The sequence below is a fragment of the Sarcophilus harrisii genome, chromosome 6 (assembly GCF_902635505.1).
Source record: "Sarcophilus harrisii chromosome 6, mSarHar1.11, whole genome shotgun sequence".
NCBI classification, from domain to species: Eukaryota; Metazoa; Chordata; class Mammalia; order Dasyuromorphia; family Dasyuridae; genus Sarcophilus; species Sarcophilus harrisii.
In genome coordinates, this window is record NC_045431.1 from 39651739 (window position 1) to 39679300 (window position 27562).

The following is a 27562-nucleotide window of genomic DNA, read 5'->3' on the forward strand; positions in this document are numbered from 1 at the left end:
AGGAGGCAAGGGGAAAAGGATTTTAATTAAATGATTTGAAAATCTCATTTTCATTCTGAGTTTTATAATTAAATGTTTGTTTAGTTGACTTTTAGTGAGCCAGTGTATTAGAAATAATGACTTCAGTTTTCTCTGGAGTCTATATTATTTCCAACTCTTCAGCTATTTAACCTTTATATGATAAAGTCAGTTATGGTAACAGTTAACAAATTTCCTCTCCTCAGGAAGAGTCATATTTGTTATGAACAGTTTCTCATTTGCACTTTCTTCTTGCATCATTCCAAATAATGAAGGAAAATATAAAGAGGCTCTAAGACTATCTACAAAGCAGGGTTGAGAATACAATTAAGAAAACTGAAACTTCAGAAGTGAAGTGGTTTATTTTGAAGAGAAAACGAATGATTTTATGGAGGTTACAAATGGATTGCATGGAGAGATACATCATCTATATTTCAGCAACACGGAAGGTGGCAAAGGGCAAAAAGGTAGACTTTGGGAGGTAAAGAGAAAGGTGTTCAGATGCAAAGGAAATACTTCATATTTTAAATTGAGTCTGAGGTTTGAGTAATTCAATTTCCTATAAAAAGGCACAGACTGCTTGAGTTCTGAGCTTCTTATATACATATGAACATTGATGTCTGGGAAATGTAACTTAACTGATCATCATCAGCAATCCATAAAGTTACCCTTAATAGCAGCAGTGATAGCTGCCCTTCCACAGACTGGGCAATGCCAGTGGGGATTAGAGATATGAACACTGGCTGTTACAGATGCTTGGAAAACGAGTGTCCAGGACTAAGCAAAGTAGTGCACTCCAGTAATTCCTGCTCCTGGGAAGACTGAAACTGGTAGATCTTTTGAGCTCATGGATTCGGAGTCACAAAAGAGCTAAAGCGAGTCCTTAAGAGTGGGCAACCACCACATTGTCCAGGGAAGGAAAAACTGACCCAGACTGGGAAAGCTTCAGTATCACCAGGGAGATTGGACTCATGAGTGGATACTCCACTTTCAGCCTGTGCAAGATGGAGAGATGAGAGAGAGACAGAGACAGAAAGACAGGAGGGGGAAGATTGAGAGAGGACATGATTACATAAGTAATCAGTAACTTTTTACCCCACAGTTCGCTGCACAGGAGGTGAGTCCCAGCATTGGAAGGAATCCCTATATTTGCAGATATAATTAGATTCCAGAGAAGCAGAATGATGTAAGGAAAAGAATATTGTACTCAGAAGATTTGGGTTGGAGCCTGGCTTTGGCAGTTATTGGGCCTGTGGCTTTCAGCAAGCCCGTTAAACTTGTTAAACCTTTCATTTATTTTATCTGTAAAAAGGGATAATACTTTCATTACCTACCTCCTAGGGCTAGACAATATTTTCCTCCCAAGAGTACATAGCATCCTAGAGCTTACAAAGGGAGCTCTCGTTACAAGGAAGAGGCGGCTTGGGTGGGAGTAGTTAAGAATGAGTCCCCTCTGGGTCTGTGTTGAATCCAGACCAAGTCGAAGATGCTCTTTCAATGCCTGCCCACCTTATTTCCCACTTCCTCCATATCCGCATGTAGAAAATGACTTGGTGCACGAAAACTCCACTCGAGGGTGGAGAGCTACCACCCACACACCTTCTCACACGTTGGAAAGATGTGGCCAAACAAACACTTTAGCTTTGTACCAAATATCATAACTGGCTTTGTTACTATTTCAAAATATTGTTTGGTTTCTCAAATGAACTGTTGTGAAACTGGGAGGAAATCTATCTGTCAGAGAGCCAGGAAGAACTGGAAAAATAAGAGAAGCAGGAGAAAAGGCAAAAGAGGAGACGAGCAGAGTACAAGAAACGCCGTCTTATCGATGTCTACCACACAGTAGTAGGAGCCTAATTCATATGTATTATAGGTGTCTTGGCCACTGCATAGCCCCGAGTGACCCAGTTCAATCTCTCTCCTTTTCTTCTCTCTGTCTCCCCATCTGGAAACTCTTACATTCTTCCTCTTCTGCATTTCCATTTCTACTGCCACAAATCAGACACCTATTTCTTCCTCTGAACTGCTGTAGTTGCATCCTAAATGAGCTTTTCGTCTTCAGTTCTTCCTCCTGAAATTTGCTTATCCCTGCCAAATATATCTTCCTGATCAAACAGACAGTAATCATCTATTAAACACTACCATATATTAAGCATGATGTTAGATGCTAAGGATAAAAAGAGCAAAGGAAACACCTCGCTTTCAAAGGGCATGTATTTATTGGGAAGGAACCTGTGATTTAGGAAGATCTCGGGGGCAATTAAATGGAGGCTAGATTGGAATGGAGAGAGACTCAAAGTGGGGAGACCAATGAGGACACTATTATAATAGTCCAGGTAAAGAGGCAGGTAGGTGGTGCAGTGGAGAGAGCACTGGCCCTGAAGTCAGGACGATTTGAGTTTAAATCCAGCCTCAGGCACTTAAGACTTCCTAGCTGAGTGGCCCTGAGCAAGTCACTTAATCTCAATTGCCTCAGGAAAAAAAATAATCCAGGTAAGAAGTAATGAATGTAGCTATGGGAGTGAAAAGAAGGGAGTGTTTTTTTAGAGAGATGGCATGAAGGGAGAAAGATAGTATTTGGTAACCAAATGGATATATGGGGTAAGAGTGAGGGATCAGGGGTAATACTGAGGTTGCAAATCTGAGTAATTGGAAACATAGTGGTGTTCTCAATAGAAATATGGAAGTTTGGAAGAGTGAAGGTTTGGAGGAAAAGAGAACCAGTCTGTTATAGATTTTGAGATACCTCCAAAATGACCAGTTTGAGATGTTCAGAAGACAGTTGGTGCTATAGGATGGGAGGTCTTGAGAGAGAATAGAACTGGATAATTATAATAAGTATAACAATGATATTGAGAGTCATTATTATCATCTCCACATAGACGATTCCCAGATCAAATAAGTTAACATATATAATGAATTCATGGAAACCAATAATGTTGCCAATTATTTGGCTGAACATGGATCTCAAAAGAAGATGAGGAGTGATCAGATAAGAGGAGAACCAGGAGAGAAAAGGCACAAAAACCTAAACAGAGACTTTCCAAGGAGAGTGAGCAACAGTCTTAAAGGTTGCAGAGAAGTCAAGAAAAATGAGGATTAAGAAAAAGCCATTAGATTTGGCGATTAAATAACTGTAGAAAGAGCAGTTTCAGTCAAAAGATGAGGTAAAGAATCATTGCAGAAAGTTTAGAATTGAGTGAGAGGAAGTGGAAGCACTGATTGCAGATGCTTTCTACATTTGTATTTAACTAAGAAGGGGAATAAAGGTATAGTGTGACACCTAGCTAGCAGAGATGGTAGGAAATAGTGAAGGGTTATTTTAAAGATAAGGAAGATACAGGAGTGTTTGTAGGCAGCAGGGAAGGAGACTACATATGTGACTGAAGATTAAAAGCGTGGGATGCTAGTTGGGGCGATGTTGGTGGATAAGATTGGAAAGGATGGCATTGAGGATAAATGTAGAGGAGTTTGCCTTGGCAAGGAAAAAGGCTGACTCTTCCTAAGAGACAGTAGAGGAGGAGGACATAATGAAAGAAGACATGAATAGTGTGAAATGAAGAGAGAAAGAAAACCAAGTCATGAAAATCTAAAGAAAGGAGACTATAAAGGGAGAGATGGTGATCCACACTGTCGACTGCTGGAGACTATAAACCATGAAATAGTGCTGAGAGGGGCCACTACCAATTTATATTACACAACTGGGCAAGCAAGCAAGACTGTCCTTTTATACTTCCCTAGTTGAATCACTATATATTCAGCATAGTTTCTTTTCCAAATTTTTTCATCTTTCCTTAAATCGTTCTTAGTTCCTCTTCCTCCCAACTTTTCAGCTGAGAACCTTGCCTCATATTTCACTGAAAAAAGAGACCATTTCCTGATAACTCTCTCATCATCTAAATGGTTTTTTCCAATATCTTCTCATTCACCATCTCTCACAAGAAGAGGTGGTCCTTCTCCTTGCCTTCACCTCTGCATGGACAAATGATCTCATTCCATCCCATCTTCTCTAGAAGCTTGCTCCTTCTATTACCTCGACTGTTTCCCTAATCTTCAATCTCTCCCTGTCTGACTACTTCTCTGCTATCTACAAACGTCCCCATGTTTCATCCTCAACCGCATTTTCATCCATACCCATTCTCAGATAAACCTTATTTGATTCAGTCTAGCTATTGTCCTGTATCTCTTCTCCATTTCATGACTGAACTCCTTGAGAAAGTCATCTGCCTTAGATGTCCCTACTTTCTTCCCTAACTCTTTTTGACTCCCTGCAGTCTGACTTCTAACCTCATAATTCAAGTGAGACTGCTCTCTCCAATAAACCACAAAATATCTCTTCATTGTTGAATCTAATGCTGTGTCTCTCTCTTTATCCCTCTTAGCTTCTCTGCGACAGATGGCCTTGTCAATAACCTACTTCTCTTTGATATTCTTTTCTCTAGGTTTTTGTATAATTCTCTCCTGATTCTTTACTTAACTGATTGCTTCTCCTTCATCTCCATTATTATATTTTCATGCAGGTTGCACCCCCTAACTATAAGCATCTCTCAAGCCTCTGTTCTAGGTCTTCTCTGTTCCCTCTATATTATTTTGCTTTGTGAACTCATTAGCTGCCATGTATGAAATTATCATCTCTATCCAGGTAAGTCTCAGATCTGTTTATCCAGTTCAAACTTCCTACTGCCTTTCAGACATCTCAAAGTGGATGTCCTGTAGACTCAATATGTCCAAAACTGAGCTCAAAAAAACCCCTCCAATCCTTCCCTCTTCTTGACTTCCCTATTACTGTTTAGGACATCCTCTGCTTCTCACTCTCTCATCCCCACTCCCCATGTTCAGTCTGCTGCTAAAATCTGTCAGTTTTCATCTTTGCAACATCTCTTAGATATACTATCTTTTTCTTTCCTCTGACACTGCTTCCATCCTGGTGGAGACCTTGATCATCTCACAGCTGGACTTAGAGGAGTCTTCTCATTGGTCTTTCTGCCTCAAAGCTCTTCCCACTCCAGGCCATCCTTCCCTCAGCTGACAAAGGGAATGCTTAGAACTGAATATGTTGCTCATGCACACATGTGCAAATGCATGCATTCAATTAATGCCAGTGGTTCCCTATAACCTCTGTGTTCAAATGTCAAATCCTCTATTTGGCTTTCAAAGCTGTTCCTGGCCTCTCTTCTTATACTTTACTCTCTTCCACATGGATCTATGATCCAATGACAATGCCCCCATCTTTCATCACTGGGTGTCTGTATTGTCCTTGATGATCAACTTTTTCATCTCTGCCTTCGAACTTCCTTGAATTTTGTCAATTCCCAGCTGAAATTCCCAGCTGGAAGAAGCTTTTCATGACCCATCATATTTCTAGCACCTTTGCCCAGGGATTATCTCCATTTTGTTCTGCATATATACTATTTATGGATAACCATTTGGAAGTTGTCTTTCCCATCTAACTGTGAACATATTGAAGGTAGGGACTCTTTTTGTCTTCCTTTACATCTATAGCACTTGATACAGTGCCTGGCACAGAATAAGTATTTAATAAATGCTTGCTGACTTGAATTGAGAGGTCAAGAAAGCTAAGGATGGATATGAACCCATTACATTTGACAATGAAGAAATGAGTGTTAACTTTGAATCCATGAATAGAATTTTAGATCCAAATTGCCAAGAGTTGAGAAGTGAATGAAAAAAGAGCAAGTGGAATTAATACACAATTCTGATCACATCTCTCACTTGTTTAAATGGATCCTCATTGCCTACCAAATAGGGTCCAGATTCCTTACTCTGACATTCAAGGTCATCTACAATCTGTCTTCATTCTATCAGCCTTATCTCACATTATTCTTACTAACCCAATAGACCAGTTAAACTACACAACTATTTTGCATTTTGCAACCATATCCAATGCTCTCTTGCCTCAATACCCTTGTATATATCATTTATATCATTTTCTGCATTGCCTTTTCTCACCAACCATACCTGTCAAAATTCTCTCTATCCTTAGAGGTCCAGATTGAATGTTTCCCCTTTACCCAGGCTTTCCTGATTCATCTCTCCCTTTTCTGAATTTTACCAACACTTCATCTTTGTATTTGGCATACTATTTTGAATAATAGCTAGTTGAATGTCTTTCCGTGGGACTTGAGCTGTCCTGATTGGGGAATGCACGAGAGCAAACTCACATGGCTATATGGCTTAAGGTCCTAGTCATACTTTACTTTCCACACCTGCAGTCTCCTGGTTATCAATGTGATTTAGGTACTCATTTCCCACACTCATATCCACCTCTGCCTCTTATAATAGAAACTAATCAAATCAATTCTGTCAACTGGAAAGGGATTATCAAACCAACCCAACCCTTCCCATGGTTCTCAGCATCCTAAAGACCACCCCCTTGTGATCACCACACCCTTGTATATCTTGTCTCCCCCAATTAGAAAATAAGCTCCTTGAGATCAGAAACTGGTTTTTATCTATCTCCAGTTTAGAACAATGCTTGACGTATAGTGAACACTTAATGTTTATCTATTCAGTCATTCCTAATAGATCATGAATTTTTTGAGAGCACTTCCTTATTTATCTTTATATTCCTTCTCTGAACCTAATACAGTATTTTGCAATCGAGTAAGCTATTCAGTAATTTTTTATGAATAAAATGAGATGGAGGAAAATGTCAGGGAAATGGACCAGTTTAGTTTTACTTTTTTTAAAGTTCTTTTTTATTTAGTATTTTATATTTCCCCAGTTACGTGTAAAAGCAGTTTTAAACTAGTTTGACTTTTTTAGATGATTTGTAAGTTTTTAGAAATATTTGTTTTTATTATTAGCAGTGAAATAATAGGTGAATGAAATTGGGCCATATATCATTATAGAGACATAAGGTCTAACATTGAAAGGTGAAAGCAAGCACTAAGATAAAACTAATTCCCTGAAATGATTTTTAAATGTGGACCCAAGGTTAAAAAATAAAAGAACCAAGAGATGTTTAGGAAGGAGAATAATTTTGCACATCACACCAATCAGTCAAAGGACTGATGAAAATGAATTTATTCCATTCATTAATTAAAGAATAATTCTGCTGTCCATAAAGGTGAAAAATATGTGTAGGATGTCTTTTGTTGAGGTTGGAAGGGAGTCTCAAAAGGTTGGGGGTTGCAGACAGGTGTCACAAGTGTCTCAAAAGAATTTGCAGACTTGAACCCATTTCCAAATCAAGGGGCAAAGTTTACTGTAATCGTAGTGCCAATTGAAGCAGGCTAAGTTCCAAAAGGATTTAGTGAAGAACCAGGAGCAAGGAGAGACATTTATCCAGTTCTTCATGTCACTGATCTGCTCATTTCATGGCCCAGAGGTAGAACTGAGGAGGGGTCTCAGGACTCTGACCAGCAGATTATGTATCTGACAGTCAGCAATGTTCATAGGACTATCCTAAGGCCAGAAGACTTTAGAGTCCTTGACAGAGAGATTTTTAGAACAATAGCACTCTAAGGTCAGAGGACCTCAGGGTCTCTAATATATCTTCCCTAAAGTCCAAGGGAAGAAATATTATTATATTCCTAGGCCAGAAGACTTTTATAATCATTGACAGATAAGATTGCCACAATAATAGTCTCAAAGGTTGGGGAGGGGAGACCTCAGGATCACTGATTCTAAAGCCAGAAAACTTTAGAATCTTTGACAGATTGTTAGAACAGAAATTTTCTAAGGTCAGGATTCTTTAAAATTATTGCTATATTTCTCCTAGAAGCTGTACCCTATTATTTTCATATGAGAAATTAGTGCTTTCTTAAGAGGTTTAGAAAGGTTCAAATGTGACTGATGGCTATTCCTGCCAGTCCAGCCTGGAGGAGAGAATATAAAAGTTCCTTTGCAAAGAAGGGCTGGTAGAGAGAGATGTGAAAAGACTTGTTATTCTTGATTATAACCTTAGTCACTTTTGACTCAGTGGGCAATAAGGTAATCATGCGTCGATTATCGTCTCAGGCAGGGTCAAATGGGTATACTTGATTAAATATGATTTTGGTGGCAGTCACCATGACCCATTAGTTTCTTGCTCTATGAAAGTAAAATTGGGGATATGAAATATCACAGAACTAGGGAACATTTTCCCTCATACAACATAGACTTCTAGGAGATTCAGTTTTGATTACCTGGGGAGGGGAAGAAGTTAGATAGTAATTTTGTTATAAGGCAAGATATAGTTATGAAAAATGGAAAGAAAGAAGTGTTTTTCTCCTCCTTTCCATCATGACCCTGGCTGGCCAAGTTATCAATCATCATCAGATGCAAAAGCAATGATTTTTATTTGTCCATATGTGGTCATTGGCCACAGTTTATAATTTACAGAAAATGAAGGGATTTTGGAAGAGACCATTCATTCAATTCTGGAAGAAGCTCTAGGCCATAGTGTGAGGATCCAGAGCTTCTGTTACTGCTTCCTGCTGTAGGTTTTACTGACCCAAGGCAATCCAAGAAACCTTAAATAAACTCTTGCCATTCTGGGTAAAGAACACTGTGCTAGGCCTGGGGTACATGCAGAGTTCAGATAAGATGCTCTCTGGAGCATCTTATAGATGGAGTTTAGGCATTAGGACACTCAAATTACTCCTTAATGTCGCTTTTCTAACCTCTCCATTTGCCAGAGCAAAGTTTGGATAAATGGGAATTGAAGTGTGATTAAGGAGAGCAAGCCCCCCAATTCCGATCGGACTGCCTGTCCCTGATCTTCTGAGATGTCACAGTTTCCCAATTTTTTTGTTTTTATCCCATTCCTAGAATTGCCTCGTTCTTTCCAAATAAATACCCAGCCTGAGACAGTTTTTAGCATTTCAGCCGTCTTAATAGTTGATATTGCTCATTGTATTTTCCAGCTGGGTGACTATGGGACAATCTCTTAACCTCTCTAAATTTCAGTTTCCTCTTCTACAAAAAGAGCCATCACTGGGTATTCTGGGATAGAGACACGATGCCTGATAAGTCCTGCTAAGTCTGCGTGTGGATTATTCTGTTCACTTCCACGTTTCAGGAAGGAAATAGATAAGAGGGTCTCAAGATCACGTCACAGGAGCATCAGCTGAAGGACCTCGGAGCAGTGGGTGGAAACTGCAGAAAGGCAGATTGAGATTTGTTGGAAGGAAAAACATCCACAAAATCAAAGCTGTCTGGAAATAGAAAAGCTGCCTCCAGACGTTCTTTCTCCAAGCAGAGGCTGAAAGGGCTCTTATCCAGTATGTTTGAGAGGGGATTCTTATTCAGCTACAAGGCAGATTGGGTTATCTTCCAAGATTCCTTTCAACTTTAAGATTCTCTAATTAAGGGGCAGCTAGGCGGTGCAGTGGATAGAGCACCAGCCCTGAAGTCAGGAGGATCTGAGTTCTCAAATCAGATCTCAGACACTTAACACTTCTTAGCTGCATGACCCTGGGCAAGTCACTTAACCTCAATTGCTCAGAAAAATAATGATTCTCTGATTAAGTGAAGACTTGCTAGTGACACAAAGGAGAAAAAAAGCACACCATTCACCACAAAAAAATAATGAATTAGTAATTGTATGTAAACACAGCTTTAGATTTTGCATTAAAAAAATTCCAGGTTTTTCATAATGCCATTCAAATGTTCACTTTACTATTGTGGAAAATTGTAGGTGGTCTGCCTTTTGTGATATAGAGCCTTGTTTGTATGCTTTGCCTTGTTCCCCTTCCTCTAAAAAAACAGATTCCTGCAATTAAGAAAGCAGGATAAAAAGTCTCATGTAATCTTTTTAAAATCATTTAATTTCATAATTCTTTTGTCTAGAAATAGAATGTGCTTCAGTAATATTAGGATCATCATTCCAAGTTTAATCCTAGTTAATGATTTAAAATTTACCCAGTATCACAAACCATCCTTAATCAGATAATAGCAAAATATAGAGCAATTCATTTTAATTGAGGCTCTGGGAGATATTTCAGTCAGTGTATAGCCTAGGGAAGGATGGGGGATTTTTAAAATTTAAAAATGAATGTCCCCAAAAGCGACCTGAAGAAAGCCCCATTGGCGATCCTGCTGTTCGCTGGGACAACTCCACGGGTTTGGGCGAGGGTGGAGCTGTTCCTGGGTGCACGTTGTGTAACCCAAGCATGGCTGGATAGCATTTTAACTTCCCGATCATCTCAGAGGCCTTGCTGAGACAGCACTTCCTTGCAATGCACAAGCATTCCTGTACCTGACATTTGGACTTTGACATGTATCAGGAATAAGGTGTTCCTTCTTTCCAGTTATTATCCATATAATGTATAATCCTATTGGCTTGTTCAAAGTGCCCGAGACCAGCAGCACATAAAACCTTAAAGCAGCCCTACCACTTAGAATAGTAAAACCCCAAAGAGCCACACCCTTCACAGGGTTTAGAGTAAAAAGGATGTTAGACATCATGGGGATCTGGATTCTATCTCCACTGTACCCTTCCCTTGGATACTCCCCTTCTTCAAGCCCCCATCATCTTTTGTAATAATAGTCTACTCATTGGGCACTCCTGCTTCAAGTCCTATCCTCTCCAGATCCTTCTCTCACACAGTTGTCAAAATTATAATTCTAAAAGCACAAGAATGACCATAATCCAACTCTGATCAAAAAGTTCCAGAGGCTCCCTAATAATTCCAGAATCAAATGCAAATTCCTGGGCATCAGAAGTCCTACACAATCTGGTTCTAGACTATCTTCCTAGACTGATTTCTTATTATTCCCCACCTGTGTTCCAGAAAATTTGGTTTTCTTGAATATACATTATTTAAGGTGTTCCCCAAGGCTAGAATGACCTTTCACTTCACCTGTCTCTATTTCTGTCTCTCTTTCCTCTCTCTGTCTCTCTGTCTCTCTCTCCTCTCTCTGTCTCTCTGTCTCTCCTCTCTCTGTCTCTGTCTGTCTGTCTCTCTCTCTCTCTCTCTCTCTCTACACACACACACACACATTCTCTGTGTGTATATATATTCTCTCATATGTATACAAATATGTATTTCTCCATATATTTATATATTCTCCCAGTATATATATTCTTTATTATATTACATATATTTTACATATATGTAATATATAGTAAATATATATGTAAATATAATATATTTATTATATCATATATGTTCTTTATATATATATAGAGAGAGATATTCTCCCTGTGTTTTTATATATATTCTCTATATTTTTATATTCTTTATAGATATATTCTATATATATTCTCTCTGTATACACATATATTACATATATATATATTCTGTCTCTGTATATATATATACACACAAATATATATATTCTCTCTGTATATATGTATATATAAATGTATACTCTCTATATATGTTTTCTGTATATATATATATATATATAACTATACTCTATATATATTTTCTCTGTCTATATATATATTCTCTAAAAATATGTTTTTCTATATATATTCTCTCTATATAAATATATATTCTCTCTACATATATACATATATTCTCCATATATATTCTATCTATATACATACACATATAATTCTCTCTCTGTGTGTATACATATATGTGTGTATGTATGTGTGTGTGTGCGTGTGTGTGTGTGTGTGTGTGTGTGTGTTTGCACTTAGGTTCTCCTGACTCCAGGACACTGTGCCACCTAGCTGCCTTCACCTGATCTCTTAAAATCCCCATCATCCTTCAGAATTCAGCTCAAGTTCTTTTCAAGATTCCTACTCCATTCTCATTCTAGCTGCTAATACCTGCCTCAAAGAAATTGATTTATTTTCACACTGTGCGTGGTTTTTATTTGATATATGTGCCCATGGTCCTTTCCCCTTATAGAATGAGAGTTTCCTGAGGGATGGTAAGCCGTGCAGTGGATAGAGTTCTGGACTTGGAGTCATGAAGACTTCCATCCAACTTAACCTCAGACATCTACTAACTATGTGACTGGGCAAGTCAGCTTCCTCAACTGTAAAGTGGAAATAATAATGGTACCTAACTGCTAGGATTAATGAAGATAAAATAATATATGTAAAGTGAAATACTATAGAGTGGTAGCTAAATGGTGCAATAAATAGAGCATCAGTCCTGGAATCAAGAGGAACTGAGTTCAAATCTAAGGTTCAGACATTTAACAGTTACTAGCTGTGTGACCCTGGGCAACTTAACTCCAATTGCCCTGCAAAAATTAATAATAAAAATAAATAATTTTAAGTTACTATAGAAATATTAGCCACTACTATTAATGTGATTTTTATTGTTATATCCCAACGCCTAATACAGTGACTGAGCATAGTAGGTGCTTAATAAATGCATGTTGATTGCTTTGTTCAAAGTCACACAATTAATGGGCAGAACAATTTGAAAGCACGGCCAGACTCCAAATCGAATGTGCTTTCTATTCTGTCCAGTATGATAAAGGATAAGTTGAATGTCACTTCCCACTAGAACTGTCTGTCACCTCCTAATGTTTGTAATGGATGTAAGAGCTGAAAGGGGTCAGGGGGAAACCATCTGAGTGTGCTTGTAAAGTCAGTGACCTTCATTTTCCACCCAGTTCTAAGCCTCTAGCCCTGGCCTAAGGAGACTATGTGCCTCATCTGAAAGCCAACTGCTCAGGTTTTCCCATCGTCACTCCCCTCACTGATTAAATGTCTTTTTTACTTCTTTCTTCTGACTTTTCCCACTTTGTTCCAGAAGTGGGACTTCCTGATAAGCAGGGGCCCTTGCTTTACCCACCTGTACAAAGTGGAAAAGCCAGAATACATGACTATTCCTGTGTAAAAAAAAAAACAAAAAAAAACCTTTTTTCCAATGTAAAAGATGGGTGACTTATATGGGGAAGATTTTACAAAGAGTTTGCAAACATTTCTTGTTGACAGTACCACCCCCTGCTTAAAGCAGCTGTTCTTAACTTTTTTTGTGTACCTCATGAAGTCTGGCAATCTGGGGAAGTCCACGGATATTTCTTGGAAAAATGATTTTAGATGCATCAAATAAAGTATTTGGTGTTACAAAGAAAACCAACTAGACTGAAATGACAATTTCCTCTTAAAAACAAAAACAAATTTACAGATTAAGAGCTTGTAGTCTAAAGGAAATGCAAGGAGATCTCCCAACCCAGCCAGTTTCAGAAGTTAAGAAAAAAATCCTTAGGGAGTTTTCAGGGCAAATTTTAAATGGAGGCAGGAGAAATGAACTGTTAAGGTGTGGTGACAGAAAATGTTAAGGAAATGTAACAAGCTTAAGGAAAACTACCTGGGACGTGACTCTTGTCAACAATGAAATAATTCAGGCCAATTCCAATGATCTTGTGATGGAGAGAGCCATCCACACCCAGAGAGAGGACAATGGGTACTGAGTGTGGTTCACAACATAGGGTTTTCACCTTTTTGTTTTTGTTTGCTTGCTTTTTGTTTTCTCCTTTTCCCTTTTTCTGTGCAGCATGATAATTGTATGTGTATATATATATATATATATATATATATATATATATACATACATTGGATTTAACATCTATTTTTTAACATATATTGGATTACTTAGCATCTGGGAAGGAGGTAGGGAAGGAGAAAATTGGAACACAAGGTTTTACAAGGGTCAGTATTGAAAAATTATCCATGTATATGTTTTGAAAGTAAAAAAAAGCTTTAATTAAAAAAAAGAAAAAATACCTGTTTCTGACAAAGGTTAGGCAAGAAGATTTAAGAACAGGATAATCTTTCCTGCTTCCCCCCTACCCACTGCCCCAGTTTGGCTCACGCATCCTTTTTCAGCCTCTTTTGCCCAAACTGGACACTCTGCCACCTGCTTTGCTCATGAAAGCCCTGCCACTCCTTGGCATGGAATGTGTGAATGGGCTGCCCACTGAGCATACAGGGATTACACCTTTTCTCTTTTCCCTCAAATGTTCAGCCAGCTTGAAACCTGGGCCCAGACCTGGGCAACCTGGCAGACGAGAGTTCTTGGTGTTCTTGACTTTGCTTTGTCACCACTGCTAAGGCGGTGGCCGCCTGGAGATTTATATTCCGGGCACAGGGCTTACTCCCTGGCCCGCCGGCTCCTCAAGGCTGATGGCTGCCCTTTGCCCTTGTGCTTCCCTTGCCAGCAAGAGCTCTGCTATCATTTGCTCTTGGGCCCAGAGGTGCTGTGCTGTTAAACTGCATTGTGTATTTGTCTTGTAATCCACAGACAAGAAGAAGACAGGCAAATTCCAGCCCTTCAAGAAGTTGTTCGGCAGAAGGAAAAAGAAAGAAACTCTCCTGTCCCGGGAGGTCTCCAAGATAAAGCAGAATTGCTCCTTCCAGAATGCCTGCAATGGTGCCTTCTCTTCAGACGAGGAGACCCTTGATGATTCTTTAAGGTAATGAGACTGACCGACTCCTTTTTGTGCTGACACGAGAGAGGTGATTCCATATGTGACACTAAGGAAAAGTATGGCCGGCTTTAGATCACGACAGGTGGCTCTGGCCCCGTCTTCTGGATCAAATTTCCCTGTGTGTGATATAGGGGAAGTCACCTTTGGGGGAATCAAGGGGAGAAGGGCACATAGGCGGATTGGAGAAGGAAGCCCAAGCCCAAGGTCTGACAGCGTGGGGAATCCTCACTTTCCCTCTCCTCCTCCTCCTCTGAAAGAAGGATCCTATTGGTTTTGACTCTGCAGAGGCCACTGAAGAAAGGGCTCCTTGTGTTCTTCTCATCATTTAGCCAGTAGGGAGGGAGGTGAAAATAAGGAGTCCAGCTGTACAGCCACCACCCAGGAAATGGACTTCTCGTCCAAGAAACACTTTTTATAAATCTCATTGAATTTGTTCAGGACCAAATTTGTGCCCTAAGGCTTTCTGAAAGCACTGTTGTACATCTTCTCTGAAACCTTCAACCTTGACCTCAAGGTTTGCAATTGTTTCTTTGTTTATGTATTTATTTAGCTAACTCTACCTAGAATTGTGTGTGCGGTGAATCTGCCTATCACAGCTTCAGAAACCCAAGTGTCAGGAATTATTTTCTCACCCAAGAATCCTGGAGAGATTTAGGATTTGTTAGACTTTAACACTGACAGCTCATACATTCTGGGAGCAGCTAGAAGAGATCTTATATAGCTTTGTATGTGTAGGGTCCTTGAACAGTGCTTTGAACATAGTGGGTGCTCAGTAACTATTTGCCACATGTGTTAACGAGATATTTTGTGGAATGAATGAGATTTTCTATATTTTGTGTAAGGATGAGTTGAGCAAGGCTTCTTAAACCATCAGGCGCAACCCTACATGGGGTCATATAACTGAATATGGGGTCATCAGTAAATGTTTAATATATATAGCTATTTTTTATACCTGCATACCTGAGGGCACATAAAAATTTCTCAGGTGAAAAGGGATCATGAGTACAAAAAGTTTAAGAAGCCCTGGCCTAAAGGACCTGATGTCATATTCTAGAAGAGGTGACCATCTGTGAGAAAATGTTATTTAAGGGGCAGCTGGGTGGTGCGGTGGTTAGAGCACTGGCCTTGAATTCAGAAGGACCCGAGTTCAAATGTGAACTCAGACATTTAACACTTCCTAGCTGTGTGACCCTGGGCAAGTCACATAACCCCATTGCCTCAGGGGGAAAATGTTATTTAAATATTTTTTAATTTTAAAAAATCATTAATATATTTTGTTGTCACTTTTATTCCCAAATTTCTCTCTCTCTCCCCAAAAAGTCATTCCTTATGACAAAGAATAAAAAAGAGAGGGAAAAACACATCAGTAAAGCTAACCAATATTTCAACCAAATCTGGTGATATAAGGTGTCCCATACCCATAACCTTCCATTTCTAAAGAGGAAGATGTATTTCCTGGAAATATAGCGCTTAAAATTCTTCCTATTCTGTGCTATATCAACTTCTCCCTTCCCCTAGCCTGGCTTACTCTATTTACCATTTTCTTTCTTCTTAATATTTTGAATGAAGTCTTAACTGAATTAAATTTTGAGAAAAGGTATTCTGATTGTTAAAGCAATAAACCACTTGTTGGAAAGTCAATATTGATATCAGTCTGTGGTGTGGTCCATATTGCCACCTTCTCAGTGGACCAAAGTCTAGATTGGGAATTATTGAATTTGGTTCTCTAGGCCTAAATAATGCTTTGCATATAATTAGTAGATATTGAATGATTGTCTGAATGAATAGAATACTTTTTTCACTTCTGAGAATCCCTATTTGAAAAGGAAAGTTAACAAACCAAAATATATCCATAAGAGAATGACTCAGTCTACAGACTGTCATTTGAGAAATAATCAAAGCAGAAGATCTTAACTTGTGGTCCATGAACTTATTTCTTTTTAAAATATTTTGATAACTGCATTTCAACATAATTGATTTTCTTTGTAATTTTGTGTTTTATTTTATGTTTTTAAAAATATTATTCTGAGGCTGGGTCCATAAGCTTCAAAAGACTGCCCAAGAGATCCATAATACAGAAAAGATTAGGAACCTTTGAGTCAAAGAAACTGAGAATGTTTACCCTGGAAAAGACAATATGATTGTTTTCTTGAAGTCAGATTTTTAAAGAATTGCTATATAAGGGGCAGCTAGGTAGTGCAGTAGATAGAGCACCAGCCCTGAATTCAGGAGGACCTAAGTTCAAATCCAATCTCAGACACACTTCTTAGCTGTGTGACCCTGGGCAAGTCACCCCAATTGCCACAGCAAAAGAGAGAGACAGAGAGAGACAGAGAGAGAGAGAGAGAGAGAGAGAGAGAGAGACAGACAGACAGACAGACAGACAGACTGATTGATTCTTGGAGAGGAACAAGCCCTTCTTCCCATCTCCCTTCCAAGAATTGCTATACAGCAGAGCGATGTGACTCATTCCACCCCAAAAGGTGGAATTAGAACTACTCTGTGCATAGCACTGTGCTTGCTGTTGTACCTTGTATCATATAACAATGCTACCTATAATCTTGTAGCCTTTACAATCCCCTATGAAAGGTAAAGGACGGATAAAGCTGCACAAAGGAAGTATCAAAGTATTAAGTATTGCTTTGATAAGTATCAAAAAAAAAGTAATATATACAGTAAATGCTCAGGGTTGTTCAAGAGAGAGGGAAGGAAAAAGAGAAAAAAGGGAAGAGAAGAAATAGATCCCTATGGAGTGGAACTGTCAAGAAAGTCTTTGTGAAGCTCTTAAGACTCTAAAAGATCTCTCTTTGGACAAGCAGAGGTGAGGGAAATGGCATTCCAGGTAGAGAGAGCAGTATGCAAAAAAGCTTCAGAGAATGAATATGGAGGCTGCCATTTCAGGCAGGAAGAGTTTGTGTTGGGAGTCATGGGAGATTACTGAGGTCAGGAGAGAGAGGGAAGGGTTTTAATGGGGAATAGGTAGGTATGGTAGGCTTGGATGGGGTACAGGAGTAGAATGAGGGCACTGGTTGCCTGGAGGGTAGAACCAGAAGGAGGTACCCAGGGAAAGATGAACGACTGAGGAGGTGGTTGAGAACCAGAGGCAAATTTCCCCTCTTCCACAATATCGCCCAAGGCTGGCCCTGGAGGACAGCACTATAAATTTATTTTCCATCTACCTAATGAGCCCATTCTCCTTGCCCCCCTTTTAGAATACTGAAAGTATCTTTTAAAAATTTCCTAGTTCATTTTCTTGCCTGCCCCTCCTCTGGAATTATCTTCACTTCTTAGATAAGAGTATCTGGGGGGAAAAAGTCAAGGTGAAATTACCATAAAACCCCATGTCTCTTTACCATCGCCAACCCAAATGCTTTCTGTTTTCCTAATAGAAGTTCTCAGATTCATCATCACCAAAAATGAAATGATGTTTCATTCATACCCAGAAGACTCAAGGACACAGAGAAATTGGAAAAGGGAACAGAAAATGATTAAATGGATGGAAATTGGAAACGAAGAGTCAATTTAGTGGAATTTAGGCTGGTTATATTGGAGAAGAGAAGGAGAATGAGTGATTTACTGTTTTCAAATATAGAGCATCATGGTGCAATGGAAATCAAAATGGATTGCCTTTGAAATCACACTTCTGCTACTTAGAACCTCTATGACCTTTGCTAAGTCAACTAAGGACTCAGTTTCTTCATCTGTAAAATGAAGGATTGGATTAATTGACCTCTAACCTTCCTTCCAGGTCTGATGCAATGGCCTTGTCTGTCACTACCCTTCTTGGAGCATTTCAATTAACCTTAGTTCCCTGATAGGTATCATAGAGAGAGAAATAATGTAAAGGAGTTAATAGTCAAAAGGGAAATGTAAAGAGTTTAAAAACACTGTACAAATGCAAGGTGTTATTCCTGCCCTTTATAAAGAGAACACAGACCAACAGACCTCCCTCTCCAAAGTATAGAAGAGATTTACCTTAAAATGAATTACCTTAGAGTCAACAACTTTCTCATTCTGGAGATATTTGAGGTCACTTAGAAAGATTGTGGATAGAATCTATGACCCCAGATCTCCTTAAAAGTGGATTAAACTATAATTTGTCTTGATTCAATGAATCTTGGGCTGAAATTTGAAAGTTGAAGCAGATGATTCTGATATGTTGTTTTCATCTGAAATATTTCATGATTTTGTGATTCCAGTTTCCTTTCACATACATGTAACCTATAAAGGATATCCTGCAATTCCTTTGATTTTCTGCTATAAATTGGCAACTGGTGGTATGGTGGGATGAGCACTGAATTTGAAGTCAGGAAGACCTGAGTTCAAACCTGGCCTTATATATAAGTGTATGATCCTAGAAAAGAAACTTAACTTTTGTTTGCCTCAGTTTCCTCAATTGTAAAATGGGAATAATCATATCTGTTGTGAGGATCAAATGAGGTAATAGCTGTAAAACCACTTTGCACAGTGCCTGACACATAGTAGGTTCAAAATAAATGCAAATATATATATATCATTAATAGCTCTGGCTTTTGGTCTTCCACATTGTATCCAGGGCTATACCTTTTCATAAGATATACAAGCCAGTCACCCTGCCAAATATAATCTAATTCCACTTCCCTCCAGCAGCTCCCCTTGGGTTAGTGAGCTGATTTAATTTGCTGTTTAGCATTTCATATGAATGAGAATAGCTTATCTGTTAGGGAGAGAAAGTGCTGATCAATCACTATTGCTCTCGTTGCCCTAGAAACGGTACAAAATGCAACTATAATTATGTTTCCTCATTTCTAAAGTGAATCCCTAATCATTGCCATAGTAATTACCCAATATGTATTTCCCCCAAATTACATGGTACTTGTCCAAAAATGACAATGGATAAGGAGGGGGAGGACCATAGATGTGTGGGAAAGTGTGCAGCTGTGCTGAACCCTGCAGGGCCCTATCTTTCACGAAGGAGCCACTCTCCAGGGCTCAAACTCCAAGGGTGAACTTTTTGAGTGCACGTTTTTCTGCTGGGTATATGGAGGAAATGGCCTTGAACACCCGGACAAGCTTCATTTACCCATTTAACTTTGGGTAATTATTTCTCCATTCTGGATTCCACACTGTGGAAAAACATTTGAACAAGATAATATTTAAAGTCCCTCTCAGCTCAGATCCTATGAAGCCTCCTAAAAGTTAAGGGGGTTCTGGAAGTGGACAGTGTGAATAGGGTTACTCCATACCTGCAGGTCTGGTCTGTGTGAAACCCTTTCCACTCCTTCCCACAAGAGCCAGGCCAGGTACAGAGAGCACAGGTCAGCCTCACCCTCATTATCTCTTTTACTTAGCATTTCTCAAAGGCAGGATGCCAAGGAAGTGTTATGGGCTCATAGATCTAAAGCTGAAAGAGACCTTAGGAGCCATCTGATAATAATAACCATCAATGTTTTTAGAGAAACTTAGAAGTTAAAGAGCACTTGACAAATATTATTTCATTTGCTCCTCAGAATAATCCTGTTATTATTATCCCAATTCTCTTCTAACCTCCCAATGCCTCTCCTTATACACACAAGAGGGAGTGGGGGAGGAGAAAGGAGAGACAGGAAGAGGGCAGGAAAAAAGAGAGAACAGAGGGAGGAAGAGAAATATAATCGTGAGAAAAGAGAGGGAAATTCTTGTAACAAATACATGGTGGAAAAATTCCCAATTGTGTGTCAAAAATTTGTTTCAAGAAGCACCTTGGATCTATTACCTCTCTGTCTTTGTTAGGTAATGGATAACCTGCTTCATCATTAATCTTTTTGAATGATGGTTGTTCATTTCATTGCTCAGGATTCTCAAGTTATTCATGTTATTATATAAATTAACTTCTGCTCACTTAACTCTGTATTAGTACATATAAATCTTTGCAAGTCCTCCTAAAAAATCATCCCTTTAGTTATTTCTTCTGATATAAAAATATTCTAATATATTCAAGTACCCACTATACACCTCAGATTGACTAGGATGACAGGAAAAGATAATGATAAATGTTGGAGGGGATGTGGGAAAACTGGGACACTGATACATTGTTGGTGGAGTTGTGAACAGATCCAGCCATTCTGGAGAGCAGTTTGGAACTTGCTCAAAAAGTTGTCAAACTGTGCACACCCTTTGACCAGCAGTGTTTCTACTGGACTTATATCCCAAAGAGATTTTAAAGGAGGGAAGGGACCCCACATGTGCAAAAATGTTTGTGGCAGCCCTTTTTAGTAAGAAAATGGAAACTTTAGGGATCCAACATTTGGGGAATGGCTGAATAAACTTTGGTATTAAATTTATGGAATATGATTTTCTTAAAAAATGAAACAACATTATACTTATTTTTTCTAATTTATTTTTAATATATTTAACATCTACTGGTCATCCTGCCATCTAGGGGAGGGGGGTGGGGGTAAGGTAAAAATTGGAACAAGAGGTTTGGCAATTGTTAATGCTGTAAAGTTACCCATGTATATATCCTGTAAATAAAATAAATATAAATAAATAAAATAAAAAGAAATAAACAGGATGATTTCAGAGAGGCCTGGAGAGACTTACATGAACTGATGCTAAGTGAAATGAGCAGAACCAGGAGATCATTGTACACGGCAACAACAAAGAATACAATGATCTACTGTGATGGGGGTGGCTTTTTCAACAATAAGATGGTTCAGGCTAGTTCCAATGATCTTGTGATGGAGAGAGTCAGTGAGAGAACTATGGGGACTGAATGTAGATCATAACATAATTATTTTCACCTTTTTTGTTGGTGTTTGCTTTCTTTTTTCCTGATATTTTTCCCTTTTTGATCTGATTTTTTTATTTAAACCTTTTTTTAAGGATATTTCATGGGTAACTTTCACATTAACAATTAAACCTCTTTTCAATTTTTATTTACCCCCCACCCCCCCCAGATGACAGGATGACCAGTAGATGTTAAATACATTAAAATATAAATTAGAACCAATAATATAAAATAAAAACTTATTTTGCTGTACAAAAAGAATCAGACTCTGAAATATTGTACAATTAGCTTGGAAGGAAATCAAAAATGCAGGTGTGCATAAATATGGTTAAATTCAATATAATGGTTTTTTAGTCATCTCCCAGTTCTTTTTTCTGGCATAGCTGTTCAGTTCATTATTTCCATTGGAAATATTTGGTTGATCGTTGCTGAGGATGGCCTGGTCCATCAGAACTGGTCATCATATAGTATTTTGTTGAAGTATAAATGATCTCCTGGTCCTGCTCATTTCCTCAATAGTTTGTTAAGTCTTAGGCCTTTCTAGAAATCATCCTGTTGGTCATTTCTTACAAAAGTAATATTCCTTATTCCTATACCCAAATTTATTCAGCCATTCTCAACGTGGACATCCATTCAGTTTCAGTTTTACCACTAAAAAAGGGTGCCCAAACATTGTGCACATACAAGGTCCCTTTCCCTTCTTTATAATCTTTTGGGATATAATCCCAGTAAGTAACACTTGGATCAAAGGGTATCGTTTGATAACTTTTGAGCATAGCTCAAACTACTCTCAAAATGGTTGGATTCGTTCCAAACTCCACCAACAATGCATCAATGTCCCAATTTTCCCTCATCCTCCAACAATCATCATTATTTTTCCCTTCATTAAATCACGGGTTTAATTATTTATCTTAGGATTTTGCTTTTGCATTTTCTGATTTAATGTTGGACATCTTTTCATATGACTAGAAATGTTTCAATTTCTTCATCTGAAATTTCTTTCATATCCTGACCATTTTCAATTGGAGAATGGCATTTTTATAAATTGATTAATTCTCTATATATTTTGGAAATGAGCCTTTATCAGAACCTTTGACTGTAAAAATATTTTTCCCATTTTTGCTTCCCTTCTAATCTTGTCTGCATTAGTTTTTTGACAAAAACTTTTCAGTTTGGTATAATCAAAATTTTCATTTTGTGATCATAATGATCTCTAGTTCTGTTTTGGTCCTTAAAAGACCTTCCCCTTCCACAGGTCTGAGGGGGTCATCCTGTGTTCCTCTAATTTATTAATAATTTCATTCTTTTTCCTGGTCATGAACCCATTTGACCTTATCTTGGTTCGGCGTTAAGTTGGATCAATGCCTAGTTTCTCCAATTGTTTCCAATTCTCCCAGCAATTTTATCAAACAGTAAGTTCATCCCAAAAGCTGGGGTCTTTGGGTTTTCAAAGGAACTGTTTGCTTTTGTTGATTGTTTTTCCCTTGAACCTAATCTATTCCATGATCCAATAATCTTTCCTTAGCCAATACCAAATAGTTTTGGGTTTGCTGCTCTATAATATAATTTTAAGATCTTTTTAATAAACCCCATTTGATTTTTTTTTAATTCCCTTGAAATTCTTGATTTTGTTTTCCTATGAATTTTTTTTATTTTTCTAGGTCATTAAAATAGTTTTTTGGGACTCTGATTGGTATAGCGCTAAATAAATAGATTAGTTTAGGTAATATTGTCATTTTTATTATATTTGCTCGCCCTATCCAAGAGCATTTAATATTTTTCCAATTGGTTATGATCTGATTTTTCTTATGCAGCATGATAATTGTGGAAATATGCATGGAAGAATTGCACATGTTCAACATATATTGGATTATTTGCTGCCTAGGGGAGAGGGTGGGAGAAAGGGAGAAAGAAAGAAGGTTTTGCTAAATATATCTGCATATATTTTGAAAATAAAAAGCTATTATTAAAATAAATGAGTGAATGAATGAAATTTTAAGAAGAAAATATATATTCATGTACCATAATTTGTTCAGCCATTCACCAGCTGATGGGCATTCCCCATTAATTTCTACTTCTTTGCTACAAAAAGAGTCACTATGAATATTTTTGTACATATATGTCCCTTTCCTCTTTCTTTAATCTCTTGGAGGTATAGGCCTACCAGTGGCATCACCAAGTCAAAAGATATTTACAGTTTAGTGACTCTGGGAGCAAAGTTCCAAATTGTTTTTGCCTATCTTTATTTCCTCAATTTATTTTTCTTATATATACTTTTTCTCTAAAAAGAGCTACATTTCTAATATTTTCAAAAATATCATGATAATTGACATTCTTACTTTACCAATTCTTACTTTCTAATTCATGTTGATTCCTTTCTTCAAAGACCTTTATTTATTATAATTTTATTGCACTGTGGTAAATAAAGGATATATTTAATACTTTTCATTTTTTTGTATTTACTTTTGAAGGCTTTATGCCCTCAAAAAATGATCATTCTTTTGTAAAGGTACTATGCACAATTGAGAAATATCTTTATACCTTTCTTTCCATTCTGTATTCCCATTCTATAATTACCAAAGAGTTATTATTTCTAATTTCTATATAATACAAATCCTTAGCTCATTTCTTATTTATCTTTTGGTTAGATCTCTCTAGGCCTGAAAGAAGTACATTGAGATCCTTCAATGGTATGGTTGTACTGTCTATTTCTCTCTGTCATTTAATTACCTTTTCTTTTAAGTAATTAGATACTTGCTATTCAGTATACATATCTTAATTATTGATATTGATTCATTATCTACTTTTAAGCACAATATAGTTTTCTTGCTTATTTCCTTCATGTGCAATTTTGTTATTACTTTCTTTGAAATTATAATTCCTACTCTAGTTTTTGAGTTTACCTGGAGCATAATGGATTTTGCTCTATTCCTTTGTTTTAACTACAAATTTATATGCTTCAAATGTTTGTTTTGTCAGCAAGATATTGTTGGATTATGTTTTCTAATCTATTGTGATATCCTCTTCCATTTTATAAGTGAGTTTATCTGATTCTCATTCACAGTTATGAGTGTTAATTCTGCATTTCCCCTATTCTAACCTCTTATTCCTTTTCCTCTTATTTTCTATGTCTTTGCCCATTTATAAAGAAGGTGTTTTTAAAAAAGAGTTTGTCTATCATTAATGAGCTACAATTGAATCAGTTTGTTGCCACTCTGCTGCACCTCTTGTCTTTCCCTCACCCTACCCTGAGTCACAAGTTTTTACTTTTAGTTTCATTTTTTTTCCTTTTCAGTCACATTCCACTTTTGATATTGCCATTTGACGTGTCCCATCTATTTCCCCGTTTAGTTTAATATATTTCTACATCATATTTTTTCTGCGTATGTGTTCACCTCTTATTTGTTTGGTGAGATTAATGAGATACCCATTCCCTCTACCCTTTTCTTTGTTTATATATTATAATATACTCTCCTCTTTCTTCTTCCTTTCCTAGTGTATTCTCAATCCCTTCCTTTTTCTTAAGTTCATTAAAATAAAACAAAATCATCCCTAAGCCTTCCATGATATTTAACTCACTCTGACTCTTGAAGAAATTAGGGTTCTGAATTCAGGTTTTGAATACTTTTAAAAGTAGTCTTAATCCTTTTTTTTCTTCTAATCCCTTTTAGAATAGAAGCACTTCATCATCATGTAGTTTCTTCTAAATCCTCAAATGCATTCATATTTTTAATTTGCTTTTAAATCATTTTCTTTTGTCTTTTGGGAACATAGTATTGCAAGATCTCCATTTTTTTTTTCATAATAGCTGCCTCCTGTTGGATGATTGTGACTGTGATTCCCTGGTGTTTGAACTCTTTATTTCTGCCTGTTTTCCATATTTTTCCTTGGCTAAAAGCTCTAAATTTTGGATATGAATCTTGGAAATTTACATTTTGTAGTTCCTTTAATAAGCAACTTGTAGATGCTTTATGTTTTCATTTTGTCCTCTGGTTCTAATTGATCCAGGAAATTTCCCTTGATGATTTCTTGAACTATCATGACCAGGGTTTTGTTGTTGCCATTGATGTTGATCAGAAATGAAAGTGAAAACCTCACTCTCACCTGCTTCTACAATATAATGAATCCATTGTTCCTTGACCTATTTTTCAGAGCAATTTTTTATAGTACATACTTTAAATTTTCTTCTGTGTTTTTCCCAATCTTTTATTTTATTTTAATATATCATATCTTATGGAATCTTTATGGTTTGCACCCATTCTAATTTTCAAGTAATTTGTTTCTTGGGTAAGATTTACCACCTCTCTTTGCATTTATTCCTATAGAGTTCTAGTTTCTAAAATTATTTTGTATTATTTTCTTCATCAAAGTACTATTCTAGTCTGCGGTCCGATCATTTTTTTCTCTCAGGTTCTACTTGAACTTTTTGTGGAGCACATCTCTTTTTCTTAGTAAAACTGTTGGGATTCTCTTAATCCACTGCATTTCTTCATTATATTTAACATTTTCTTCTGTTGGTAGAGATGGCAGCTTCATTTAATCCTTGATGTAGTGGCTAAGATTAGGCTCCATCCCCAGCAGGAATAGTTGGGTTTTAGCCCAGTTTCCTGGTGGTTCTACTTAAGTTTTACACTTGGTTCTTTGTTTCTTTCTTCTTTCACAGTCCCAAAGCCAAAGTTGACTCCATTCCTTGTAAATTGAACAGTTTCCACATAGATGATGCTAATTGTGCTACAAACTTAGTTGACTCCAGTCCTTGTTGTAAGTTTAACAGTATCCAGCTAGATGATGCTAATTGTGCTACAAACTTGTTGACACCAGCTCTTGTTGTAAATTTAACAGTATCCAGCTAGATGATGCTAATTGTGCTACAAATCCAAAGTTGACTCCAGTCCTTGTTGTAAGTTTAACAGTATCCAGCTAGATGATACAAATTGTGCTACAAACTTGTTGACTCCAGTCCTTGTTGTAAATTGAACAGTATCCAGCTAGATGATGCTAATACTAATAATCCTGATAATGCTGATACTAATAATCCTTTTGCAATAGTTTGGATATTTTACTTCTTAGAGAATCTGTCCCACTTGCTGGCTCAACCATGGGCCAGATTAGTTGTTGGGCTGCCTAAATTTTGATTTAGCTCTCTCTTCTGTTCTAGCTCAAATAGTCTTCCTCTGAAGAAATTTTAAAAGTTCTTGTCATAATATCATAAGATTTTGAGCTGGAAGGGACCTTCAAGATTTTCTAGTTCAACCTTCTTTATTTTACAGGTCCAAAAATAAAAAGTGACTGGCCTGAGATTCCGCAGGCCAGGATTTGAATACAGCTTTCTGATGGATTTTTCTGTTTCCCCCACACTGACATTTCTAGTTCATTTTAATTCTACTTCCTCAATAAGATATTCATTGCAATTAAGATGCTGGGACTGTAAACAGGTTTTAAAAGTTTGACATTTATGTTACTATGAGGATATTGAGTGTAAAAATAATTATACCCCAAGAGAATATGATGAATATTTAGTCTTAACCCTTTGTTTTCTATATAAAGGAGTTCAAGCCCAGAGAAGGAACTTAATTTTATTCAAGATCATATGGCTATTTTAATGCTATGTGTTGATTTGGTTCACCATGTGTGACCTCTATACCTGGCACACGTTTTCATGGGAGCAAATATAATCCCTGCTAAAACATCTATCTTTGTGTGTGTTTTCCAGCCTTCTAGGATCCATAAGCCTGGACATATGACCGGGAATAGGGCAGAATTCTATGATGCACTAGAGTCAGTCTCTAAAAGCTGCCCCCAAAATCATCAGGTTGGAGGGGACAGCTGGAGGAGAGGGACCGCTTATTGATTCATCATCCTTTATTAGATTTTCATGCTGGTCTTTTGCGCTGCATGGCTCACATTTCCTCACAGGGTTCTTTCTTCTTTGTTTGTTGTTGTTGCTCCAGCAAAGCCTGCGCCGCTCCCTGCAGACAATATACCTCTCTTATTTGGTTACAGGAGATAGGGTGATGTAATGGCTTACTGTGTTGCCCATTTAATACCAGTCAGTGCCTCAGGAGAGATCTGAGACTGTCACCCCCAAACCCATCCTTTCAGCCACATCACTGGTGTTCACCAATAATAAGAATGGTCGCACCTTTTAGAAACCAACTTTGGACAAGTGAAAAACCTCTGACAGCTAAACTCTGAGACAGCTTCATTTTTCCAAGAAAATCCTAAATGGGATATGAAGAGTCAGATATGACTGAAAACAATTAAAGAGAGCAGCAGAATAGAAATGAAGTGGTCTAAAGAGTATCCTGGGATTTTGGAAAGCTTTTTGCAGAACATCCACCTCAGTCCCTTTTTTAGATAGATGGGAAAACTGAGGTTCAATGGAGGTAAAGGGGGAGGAAGAGGAAGAAATGGTTGTAATAAGGTTCAGAACAGGGTTTGCTGTGT

General features: G+C 37.6%; 1 protein-coding gene across 1 annotated transcript in view; it reads left to right on the plus strand.

Moving 5' to 3' along the window:
* The window catches only part of CRACD (capping protein inhibiting regulator of actin dynamics), a 262434-nt gene that overhangs the window by 186241 nt on the left and 48631 nt on the right, over positions 1 to 27562 (plus strand). Inside the window, exon 3 of the mRNA XM_031941783.1 lies at positions 14181 to 14352. The gene's annotated coding sequence lies outside the window, so the exon portion shown is untranslated. The remainder of the gene's footprint in view (positions 1 to 14180; positions 14353 to 27562) is intronic.